We start from the raw sequence: 10,558 nt of genomic DNA on the forward strand, positions 1-10,558 counted from the left end.
AGTAAAGGGGTAGAAAGTAGTGAGGGATGATAGCAATGGATTTTTAAAACCTGTTTATTTGCTATCTGTGTATTCATTTTACTATTATTGGTTAAATAGAATGTTTGCATTTTATACTTTTTCTTTTGTGTTTTATATTCCAGTTAAAAATAAATAATTCTCATTGAATGGGTTAAGTAAATGCTGAAAGGGTGATTAGCTGCAGTCATTGACTAATGATGATTATAACTCCCATTTAGTAAGCATTTACTACATACCAGGTACCATGCACAGGGCTTACACTCACTATCTCATTTAATTTGCCATCTTCAGAATTATCAGACATGTGCTGTTATCATCATTCTAAAGATGACACTGAAGCTCTGAAAAGTTCATTATTTGCCTAAGATCTCCTGGTGAGGAAATGATGAGGTAGGGTTAGAACTCAGGAGTGTTTGACCTCAAAGCTGGTCGTCTTCCTCATGGGACTATTCCAATCCATGATTATCATACTGACAGAAGTTTCCAGGAAAATGTAGTTTTTACCACGATCTTTTTTTTTTCTGATCACTAGAAAAAAAGTGTTCAAGTATTTACCAGACAATCTCAGGTTGGCTGCCATTTCACAGCTTAGAGAACTAGTCTAGATTGGAGCTGAGGGATATTTCCGGAGAGAGAGGAGATTCTTGGAATTTTTTTGAATTCTTAAAAGACTGGATGATTTTGAAGCATTATAAAATAATTTATTTTGTTAGGAAGAGAAAATTTTAAATCTGTACACAACAGTTATTGTTCTATCTAAAATAAGTTAAAATATGGCAAATTTTTGAGAATTGATGACGTATAAGAAAAAAATAGTATCCATTTTACCTTGATTCTGGAAACATTCTCTTTCAAATAGCTCAGAAGTCATGACAATGGATCTGCAGATAAATACTGAATATAAGCACACCATTTGGCACTGCTATAAAAAATTTACTTAGTGTCATTTAAGTAAATGCAATTTATTACTTTTCAAGTTTTAGAATAAACTAATAGTCCAATCATGAAATACATAAACATAATCTTAAGTTACTATTAATATTATGGGCTAGTCCCTCTTCTAACCACGTTACATACATGGACTCATTTGTTTCTCACAACAGCACTATGAAGTAGGACCTATTTTTCTTCATCTATAAAATACAGATGAAGAAACTGAGTTACAGATAGAGTATCTTGCTTGACCAAATTTAATCGGCTAATGTGAGTAGATCCAGGTTCAAACAAAGCCAGTCTCCTACAGATCCTTCTCATAACCATGGCACTATCATATCTCAAAATAGAAAGTAAATTTTTTTTATTTTTATTTTTATTTTATTTTTTTTTTTTAGATGGAGTCTCACTATGTCGCCCAGGCTGGAGTGCAGTGGTGTGATCTCTGCTCACTGCAACCTCCACTGCCTGAGTTCAAGAGATTCTCCTGCCTCAGCCTCCCTGGTAGCTGGGATTACAGTTGCCCACCACCACGCCCAGCTAACTTTTCTGTAGTTTTAGTAGACACAGGGCTTCACCATGTTGGCCAGGCTGGTTTTGAATTCCTGACCTCAAGTGATCCGCCGGCCTTGGTCTCCCAAAGTGCTGGGATTACGGGCGTGAGACACCGCACCCGGCTAATGTAAATATTACTATCCTTGAAAATATAAAAATAAATGTATAGTGGATAGAAACTAGGATTCAGGAAAAAGAGAAGTGATATTAAGGGAACAGTAAGAGTCACGATATCTTCATCCTGTTTGGCTAGTATTTTAGCTTTCTCTTGCTACATAACAAATTACCACAAACTTAGCAGCCTAAAACAACACTCATTATCTCCTAGTTTTCGTAGATCAGACGTCTTGGCATGAACCAGCTGGGTTTTCTGCTCAGTGTCTTGCCAAGCTGCAATCAAGGAGTCAGCCAGGGCTGCACTCTAATCGTAGGTGGGGGCCTCTTCTCAGTCCGCTGGTTGTGGTAGATTTTCAGCTCCTTGTTGTTGTAAGATTGGTATTCCTCATGGAATATTCCAGAGGTAGTTCATGACGTTGTTTGCTTTCTTCCAGGCCAGCTGGAGAGCATCTCTGTTGCTTCACTTTCTTTAAATGACTCACCTGATTAGGTCAGGCCCACCCAGGACACCTCCTGTTGATTAACTCGAACTTAACTGATTCGTAACGGGCCCTGCCCACACTTAAAGGAAAAGAATTACACAAGGTATGCACACCAAGGAATCTTGGGGGGTCATCTTAGAATTCTACCTACTATAGTTAGGAATCAGGAAATAGATATTTAACTATACTGTTTTTGGTTTTTTGTTTTTTTTTTTTTTGAGACGGAGTATCACTCTGTCGCCAGGCTGAGGTGCAGTGACGCGATCTTGGCTCACTGCAACCTCCGCCTCCTGAGTTCAAGCAATTCTCCTGCCTCAGCCTCCCGAGTTGCTGGGACTGCAGACACGCACCACCATGCCAAGTTAATTTTTGTATTTTTAGTAGAGACAGGGTTTCACCATTTTGGCCAGGATGGTCTCAATCTCCTGACCTCAAGTGATCTGCCCGCCTAGGCCTCCCAAAGTGCTGGGATTACAGGCATGAGCCACCACACACAGCCTATATTTTTAAAATAAAGATTAATACCATAAAAACACCTAAAAAAAAAAGAAGAAGAAGAAAGTATGTAATACTAGTAAATGTCGGGAGGAAGGAAGGAATTCAGGGGTTGAATGTGAGCCAAATTAGTAGTTCAGTCCTGATTTCACAGCAGAATCATCTGAGTATCTTGAAAAATGACTAATACTTAGAACCTGCCCAAGACAAAATAAGTCAGAATTTATAGAGGTGGGGACAAGTTATAGATATGTTTTAAATCTCTTCAGGTGATTTTAATCTGCATCCAGGTAGAAAACCTCAGAGCTGAATCTTCATCTTTCTTAATAGAGCGGTCATTGGAATTCTCCCCAACCTAAAGTTGATAATAGAGATATAATCATGTTATTTGGAATTGTGAAAATAACCATCAGAAGCACTGCCTCCAATGAAGAGTGGGGCTGGGAAGTTTGGGAGTGTAGAATTAGCCACTTAGTGCCCAGTCCAAATCTGCCTGCACTATTTTTTTTAAATCATCTTCATGTAATATGTTGACTTATTTTTAAAATATTTCAGTTGGGTGCAGTGGCTCATGTCTATAATTCTAGTACTTTGGGAGGCTGAGGTGGCCAGATTGCTTGACTTCATGAGTTCAAGACCAGCCTGGGCAACGTGGTGAGACCTCATCTCTACAAAAAAACACAGAAGTTAGCCTGGCATGGTGACATGCACCTGTAGTCCCAGCTACTCGAGAGGCTGAGGTGGGAAGACAGCTTGAGCCAAGGAGATTGAGGCTGCAGTGAGCCATGATTGAGCCACTGCACTACAGCCTGGCAACAGAGCGAGACCCTGTCTTAAAAAAAAAAAAAAAAAAAAAAAAAAAAAAAAAAGAAGAAGAAGAAAGAAAGAAAGAAAAGGAAAAAGAAAAAAAAATGTTGCAGAACTTGTAGTCCCTTCAGCAAGTAAAGAATCAATGCTTCCTATATGATTAGTACTAATCAATTATGTGCTTTTCTTTAAAAACACATGCCCTAAACCTAATGAAATAAATACTGGGGTTTGTTACTTTGGTGTAGAAATGCATGTAATTTTAATGCTATCTCATTTTTTAAAAATTCTGCCTCCTCACCACCCTTTTCACTTCCTTTGTCAGTAAGCATTAATTCAGAATAGCTTTTGTATGCATTTCCTATGGCTGCTGTAACAAATAACCACAAACTGGATGTCCAAAAACAACAGATTATCTGTACTAGTTTGGTAGTCCATAAATCTGAAATTCGTTTCACCACCCTGAAAACCAGGTGTGAGTTGACAGGGCTGCAGATCTTCCAAAGCCTCTGGGGTAAATCCACTCCTTGCCCCTTCCAGTTCCTGGTGGTTGCCAGCATTCCTTGGTTTGTGGCCACATCACACCAATCTGTGGTCAGATTGCCTTCTTCTCTTCTGTGTCAAACTCCCTCTGTGTCTCTCTTATGAGGATACACGTGATTGCACTTAGAGCCCTCCTGGATAGTCCAGGATAACCTCCCCACTTCAAGATCCTTCACTTAATCACATCTGCAAAGTCTCTTTTTTCCATATAAGGTAACATTTACAGCATAAGGTAACATTACAGGTGCCCTAACCCCCGGACCACAAACCAGTACAGGTCCTAGGCCTGTTAGGAACCAGGCCACATGGAAGGAGGTAAGCGGCAGGCAAGCGAGCGAAGCTTCGTCTGTATTTACAGCTGCTACCCATTGCTCACATTACTGCCTGAGCTCTGCCTCATGTCAGATCAGCGGCACCATTAGATTCTCATAAGAGCATGAACCTTATGGTGAACTGTGCATGTGGGGTATCTAGGCTGCATGCTCCTTATGAGAATCTAATGCCTGATGATCTGTCACTGTCTCCCATCACCCCCAGATGGGACCATCTAGTTGCAGGAAAACAAGCTCAGCGCTCTCACTGATTCTACATTATGCTGAGTTGTATAATTATCTCATTATCTATTACAGTGTAATAACAATAGAAATAAAGTGCACAATAAATATAGTGTGTTACAATCATCCCAAAACCACGACCCTTCTACCCCGTCCATGGAAAAACTCTTCCACAAAACGGATCCCTGGTGTCAAAAAGGTTGGGGCCCACTGAACTTGGATATTAATGTAGGACTTCAGTCTACCATTATTTTTTACATTTTTAATCATTGAGCTAGCTTCCAATGTCTGTTCAGATGAAGGAAATATATCTGAGGTGAAAATGAAATTTTAAAATCTAATTTACTTGGAGCTCTGGAAACACTATGAAAGGAAAATACATGATAATGGGAAGTGTCCATATTTTTCAGAGTTAAGTATTTTATTTGTCTTGTTTATAGTAGATTCTCCTACTGTTTTATGTAGATTCTCCCTAGTTTTTTTACTATTTGATTTCTGTTTTTTAGTCTTAAAATATTTTATTTCATTATATCTTTCTTTTAAGTTGGTAAAGAGTAAATAAGATCAACTGAATATACCTACAAGTAATTCATGTTTTCATGTATTCTTTGCTAATAACTACTCTGTTCAAGACCATCATAATTTTCTTCAACGTTAACTTTGGTTTTTTAAAAAAGATATTTGTTTGCCTTCTGTACATATTTGCTTTCAACAACAAGAAGCTCTGTGGCTATGAAGTCTGTTTACTTGTAGTCTCAGAGAATACCAGGTTTTTAAAACCCCATCCTTTCAGAAGAATAATATTATGTAATTTTAGCCATATTGGATATACTCACAGTTTGTAATAAAAATAATCCTCTCCTAACTCTTAGATTTGTCTGTATCTCTTTTAAAGTTCTTGACAGAAAATAAAGAAGGAAGGAAAAGAGGGAGGGTGGGAGGGAGGAAAGGAAGGAAGGAAGGAAGGAAGGAAGGAAGGAAGGAAGGAAGGAAGATAGTCAATAGAAAAGAAGCATTTGAAGGAATTTCATAGGTCAACACCCCAAAACGTTTACTTGCTCCAAGAGCTTTCATTGACTGGGTCTTCCAGGGTGGTGCAATGTCTTTGGACAAAGAGAGACCATTGTGGTTAAGCACGAGGGTAAAACTGAAAGTTCTCGTCTGGGTCTCAGAGGGAGGCTTAGTGCTCTGAGCAAATACGGATAAACCACGCCACTTGTAAATTACGGGGTTTTGGTTCCTTAAACCAAGTTGTACCTTCTTTTAATGGATATGTAAGTCCAAGGGGCTTAGTGAAAAAGTCATCCAGCTTTTTCTTCCCTATTGTGACCCTGTTCTGGTCACGAAGAAATATCTTAAAGGTTGACTTTCAGTAGTCAATGTCCAGCATGACTTCTGTGTGGATGGTGCTGTTCCATTTCAGGTATTAATTTTATAAAAGGCTTCCAAGAAATACTTGACTTATTTTCTAATTTAGCCGTTCCTTTTATACTTCTGAGAAATTGTTCATCTTTCTAAATATCCACTTTGCAGTAATAATCAATTATAAAAACATAAAATATTTTCACAACTCAAACTGAGTCTCTGCCCACTCATATATCTTCCCTGTGTTTATGTGTGGGTTTATATGTATGTGTCACATGTGTGAGTGGGAAACACAGGTAATAAACTTCATGTCACTCCACTGCTTGCAAACACTCCAATGGCTCCCAACTTCCTTACAGTGGCTTGTAAACCCCTCTGCAATCTGATAGCAACTGGCACTTCATTCCCGTGTGGTAGTAGCCTGCCCCGCAGACACTCTGATCAAGGGATCCATGTCTTCTTTCTGTTGCTCTGATTGCCCAGCCTCATTCCTGGGCTTGGCATTTGCTGTTCCTTCTACCTATAATGCTTTTTTCCCATATTGTTGGCTGGCTATCATTTATTATTCAGGTTAAAGATCAAATGGCATGTCCTTCCCTCACCATCCTTCCCAGTATTGCCCTACCCCTTTCCTCTTTTCTGTAAGAGCACCCTCTTCATAGCACTTGCCCACTATCTAAAATGTTCTATTTATTTTTTCATTGTCTGTCTCTCCTTCTTGGATGTAGTGAGCTTGTCTGTTTTATTGGTCCTCTATATCCAACTCCTAGAACAATGACTAGCACAAAATAGGTATATTAAAGCTTTTACATTTCCTTTCCCTCTTGCCCTCATTTCTTATCCTGTGACCAACAGCAGAAGCTCAGATGACTCAAAGATCTATAGATCCAGTGATAATAAAATATACCTCGTGGCAGAAGATCAAGGAAGGGCTTGGAGTGCTAGGATCTTGACAAAGGCTTGGGGGTTGGTGACACTAACACCTCCTCCTCTACCCACCACGTTCCCACTCAACCACTCCAACCTCAGCTGACCAAGCAATATCTTGGTCACCTCTTCCCCAAATTCCACTTGGACTATGGAGCACATCAATAATTTAATGATCCAGGAGGTACTGGGCATTTCTAACAGAGGCCCTTCAGGCACAGGTGATTAAGGAAGCTGGAGAGATGGTGCACATTCCTCCAGCCTTGGTACACAAGCCCTGCCCTCGCTCACACCCTGGGCTGATGTGGTGAGTCACTCCAGGTAAGGGGTAACACACGGCTAGAGGCGACAGCAGTGAGGCCTGTGTTTTTCTTGCTTCAGAGGAGGAGAGCTGAAATGGAAACTCCTAGCCACACAGAACTGGGAGGCAGGGAGCAGTGAGAGTGGCGGTCCAGTCTCTGCCGAGGCAGAACTATAAGTCTTTTTTCTCCTTTCAGTAGATATCCCAAAGTCTAGAAATTGATATAATTTAGAGGTAATGAAAAGAAAGTTTAGCAGCTGCATCATGTTTCATGCTGTCCTTCCCTTCTCCTGGGGTGGGACCTCTCCCCCTTCCTCCAGCCTTCTGTTGTGTTGCCGAGGGCACTGCTCAGAGTGGAGGAGATGGTTCTGAGGCCATGGCAGGCTTCCCCGGGCTCATTTCACATTAGCCACTTACCAAGATAAGCTGGAGCCGGTTCCTTTTCTCAGGTTGAGCTGGTGAAGAAAGTTTCTAACTGTTCCGGCAGCATGACCGATGGTGGTGCTTATTTCTGTTGTACCTACGGACTCCCACGTCCAATGTGTGTCAGTTTTAAGTTGCATATTTGGTCGCTCTCTCAAATGCAATGGAGAGGGCTAAGACCTGATCATTTTGGAAGGAGTTTACACGATTGATCGGGTTCTCCATTCATTATGGGTGTTGTGTGTTTGCACTGGTGGTTGTAGGAAAGACACAGACAAAAAAATCAGAAACATGGGAAGGTTTTCCTGCTGCATGATTTCATTAGCAGGATCAGGGACTTCCAGATCACTGTTTTTCTTTCCAGCATAAAATGGCCTTCAGAATGTTTTGGCGTCAAGCCAATTAATTGCCATTGGCAATTGTCTTTAGATTCCCTCTCTACTTTCCACCTCTTCCTCGTGTGCTAGTAATTACATGGTATCTCCTGAGAGTTCCACTGCAAACTCACTGAAAGCAAAAGCACTGACACAGAACTGGAAGGACTGAGGATCTAATGGAAAAGAGAAAGTCCCATTACTTGCTCACTATCCCTTTTCAGGCATCATAGTGGGGTTGGCTCTGAAATCCTGGGGCTTTTTAGAAGTCCCAGCATGTATCTCCCCTGGAGGACCAGCCCATCTTTGAGAAGGGCATCACAAATGGCACAAGAAGAGGGCTGAGCAGAAATATCGAATGCTTAATGGCAATAGGGGCATTAGCAACAGAGTCTAAAACCTAATTCCACTGCTGAAGACTTGGTGGCAGGAGTGTCACTTCCTGTTGTAGATCTGATGCCACAATGAGAAAGCACAGTGCATACTGGGCTAGTTTCAGAGAGGACTCATTATATTAGCCAGAAACTAGACTTTAATGTAAAAGTCTGAAGCCTATCAGGGATTTCTCTAAGAAAGCACACTCTGGGAACTGCTCTCTATTTCAATGTTAACTGCAAGCATGCATGCCTTCATGGTTACAGCTGGGTTTAGGTACAGGAAAAAGGATTCCTCATGCTCTCATCAAGTTGTAACTCTAATGTTCCTGAGCACCTAGTCAAATACAATAAAATAATTCCCCTCCTCTTCCATCTGTAGCCCATATTTTCCGATTCAAAGATGAGCTGGGAAACAGGGTTGATAACAGGTAATGATAATGATGAGCACAGATTGCGCCCTTAGAATGTTCCAGGCACTCTTGCCAGCGCATTACAGAGACAAACCCATGTATGCCTCACAATGACTCTAAGAGACGGGTGCTCTTATTACCCCCGTTTTATGGATGAGGGAACGAACTTGGGTATAGAGTAGTTGAGGAATTTGTCCACATATATATATAGCTAGTAAATGGTAGCAAAACCTAAGCTTGGACATGAAGCAATATAACTGGTCTCAAGTCTGTTTTTAACCACTGAACCACACTGTGGCAGGCGGGCAGCTTCCTTGGGGATTGCAGTCACCAATGTTATATAATCAACACCAAGGGCTCATTCTCAAAGAAAGAGGCTGTTTGGTCTGCCCCGTACTGTTTTCTAGTCACACTTACAGCTACCCTTCTTCAAATAGGTCTCAGGTCCCCCGAATCACCTTTTCCCTTTCTTCACTCTCGGAGAAGACGAGTAACTTTCATTTTACTTTCTTTTATTCTAAAAAAAAATAGAAGAAAAATCCTGGATATATTAGCAAAATTAATGTTGACATTTTGCCCTATCCCAGAGAAAAAGAAAAAATAATGAGTTCTTGCTCAGTATCCTTGAGAATACTGGGCAGAGGTTTCAGACCTGTTGAAATTGGGGTTTATACAAAATCCCAATCAAATAGGAAAAAAATTAAATCATAAGACAAAGAGTAAAGGGGGGAAAAAGGAGGGGGAGAAAAACAAATGCTAGTTTTAAGCCAAGAGTTTATGTTAATAAGAAAAAGATTTGAGGTGAGTGAGCCTAAGCGAGTCATCTAACTGGCCTCAGTTTGCTTTTCTGCAAAATACACAAGCTGGACGGGAAGGAATCTTTCCAGCTCTAACACAGTGATTTTAAGATAAAAAGTAACTGCAAAGGTGATCGAATTGGGAGTAAGCTAAAAGAGGTTGCAATAATATTTCCTTTTCTCTTTTCATACTTTTTCTTATTACAGGAAAACAGTGTAACAGATAACTTGTGACTACAAGTAACAAGACCTAAAATTAAGAGCAGAAGATTTTAATATATTATAATAAATACATGACTTTTGACTCTAAGTAATAAGACCTAAACTAAAGAGCAGAAGATTTCTCACCTTTGCTTATGTCAAGGGCCATGACTGCACTGGGGCAACAATGCCCAGAGGTAGAATGTGGATGAGAGTATAATCTGGGGGTGGAAGAAGAGAAGAATCCCTTTAAAACACACTAAAATCTAGTAATTTCATAAAAACCCCACCTGAAGCCTAATTCCTCTTACAAAAGAGTCCATGAAACCTTCAGTAAATCCTAGGTTTGCCAGAACACAGTGTGAAAACCTTAGTGCCTATCTTTAAGTACCTCATATGTTCATTCACTGTGACCTTCAACTCTTTTTCATCCAGAAACTCTTTTGTGTTATACAAGGAATGAATGTAAAGCCCTGTAGGCAGCTATCCAAGGGTTTTCACGCTAATGTCTCCTTGGTCCTTCGCCCTGGTTTTATTTCTTCTTCCTCTGCATGAAAGAAAAGCAGAGGAAGAAAGAACTTGGAGTAGGAGGGGAGGTGGCTTGGGGTTGAGCATAATGTTGGCCATACCCCTCTTTTTTTTTTTTGTTTTTTGAGACGGAGTCTCCCTCTGTTGCCCAGGGTGGAGTGCAGTGGCGCGATCTCGGCTCACTGTAAGCTCCGCTTCCCGGGTTCATGCCATTCTCCTGCCTCAGCCTCCTGAGTAGCTGGGACCACAGGCACCCTCCACCACGCCCGGCTAATTTTTTTGTATTTTTAGTAGAGACTGGGTTTCACCGTGTTAACCAGGTTGGTCTCGATCTCCTGACCTCGTGAT

Source organism: Mandrillus leucophaeus, unplaced genomic scaffold (genome assembly GCF_000951045.1).
Source record: "Mandrillus leucophaeus isolate KB7577 unplaced genomic scaffold, Mleu.le_1.0 Scaffold686, whole genome shotgun sequence".
Lineage (NCBI taxonomy): Eukaryota > Metazoa > Chordata > Mammalia > Primates > Cercopithecidae > Mandrillus > Mandrillus leucophaeus.